This window comes from Phalaenopsis equestris, unplaced genomic scaffold (genome assembly GCF_001263595.1).
Source record: "Phalaenopsis equestris unplaced genomic scaffold, ASM126359v1 Scaffold000094, whole genome shotgun sequence".
NCBI lineage: Eukaryota > Viridiplantae > Streptophyta > Magnoliopsida > Asparagales > Orchidaceae > Phalaenopsis > Phalaenopsis equestris.
Genome location: NW_018164536.1, coordinates 4,141,171 through 4,141,963, shown reverse-complemented (window position 1 = coordinate 4,141,963; position 793 = coordinate 4,141,171).

Here is a 793-nt window from a genome sequence, read left to right as displayed (position 1 = left end):
TGGTGCCGCCGGTGGTGGCGGGTGGAGCAGAGGTAGCGGTTGGTTTTACGGAAGGGTAAACCCTGTCAGCCATTTGTACGTTTTGGGAGCTTGGCGGATGTGGGAGTTGATTTAGGGTCAGGGTTAGTGTTAGGGTTTGGGGTTAAGGTGGAGGTGGAGAAGGTTATAGCAGAGGAAGGAAGGAGAAAGCAACTCTGCTCCTTCCAGAGATCATTCCACGGGAACCTAATTTTTTTTTTTATAAAAGACAGAGATGGAGGTATTTGCATAAAACCTTAAATTGTTTTGGAATTATCTTGCGTGAAAGTAGGGTGTAAACGAGCCAGCCAGAGTAGTGGTGTCCGTGTAGAAGAGTCTCATTTATATTTCAAGCTCAAAAAGTATTTTCGTGTGCCCAACACATACTATTTAAGAATAAAAAATCATTTTAACAATCCTAATCATGTAGTCATAAAATATTAAGAATTAAGATAAGATTTAAACATTATTGTTTCTATTAAAACATCATCTAGTTTAATAATTTTTATTCTATTTTATTAATTAATATTTATAATTGATCAATTAAGTTTTTTAAAAAATATTATATATATAATTGATTAGTAATATTTCGAGCTAAAACAAGCCGAACACGAACTCGTGTTCAGCTCGTTAACTTAATGAACGAGCAGAATATGAGTTATTCGCGAATAACGAGCGGTTTTAACCCTAGGTGAATGTGTAATAAACTAAATTATTTTTATAAACACAATTTACATATATATTTAACAATTTCGTATATATATATATATATATA